Below are 957 nucleotides of genomic sequence, written 5' to 3' on the forward strand. Positions count from 1 at the left end.
TCTAAAGATCTTTGTAAGTTGCCGAATTTCACAGATAATGACATAATTACCTCGTGCTACGGATGAAAGCAAAGCAACAGTTAAGGAGTGGCATATTTTACCACGACAGACACGTACACAGCATCGAATACCACGATGTGAGTGAAAGCTGCTCTCACTGTATTGTCCGGTGTCTGGTAATCCCTTCAATACCGACATCAAACCAAAAAAAGAATCCTGACCACAGAGTGTGGGTAATTATGTCAAAGGTCACTGGCAATGTGCATTCAGCTGATTGCAACTGTTAAAGCAAGTCACTGAGCATGCGTACATGTCATACGGGAGAGTTCCAATCAGGGGTGGATAACAACCTTATAGGAACCCCCTATACATGTAGGTGCCTGTGGAAGCCTCAAAATGAGGGGATCCTATTAATAAAATTAAGAGACTTCTCCTGTTCTCTTTACGGAATTTTGAGATGTAACTCTCATCACTTCCGCTCAATTTACTTTCATTCTTTTAAAACCTCTAAACCGAACGCTGATCCAGCGCCGGAACCACTACGTCGTTGCTCGCCACCTTCACAAGAAGTGGCTTCCAATTTTTATTTTTATTTATGTTTTTTGTTCAAATTACACCCTAGTCTCTTAAAAAGGGGAGGACACATTCCATATAGTTCTAGATATGCAATCGGACAGGATAGCCATGGCAAGAACGCCTCGTTCACAGGTCTCTTCGATTATGGTTAGCTTGGGATAAAATAACAACAATTCATATTTGAAAGGAACTATCGACAGAGGAAAAAAGGGGACAGACATAGTATTCAGTAGATTTTCAGAAAACAGCTACGACTGTCTGTCTCTTATTAGGGGTACACTAACATAACCCTTCATTATGTAGTTGTTTCTCTTCTCCCCCCCCTATGTACTCTCTCTCTCTCTCTCTCTCTCTCTCTCTCTCTCTCTCTCTCTCTCTCTC

This window comes from Octopus bimaculoides, chromosome 6 (assembly GCF_001194135.2).
Source record: "Octopus bimaculoides isolate UCB-OBI-ISO-001 chromosome 6, ASM119413v2, whole genome shotgun sequence".
NCBI lineage: Eukaryota > Metazoa > Mollusca > Cephalopoda > Octopoda > Octopodidae > Octopus > Octopus bimaculoides.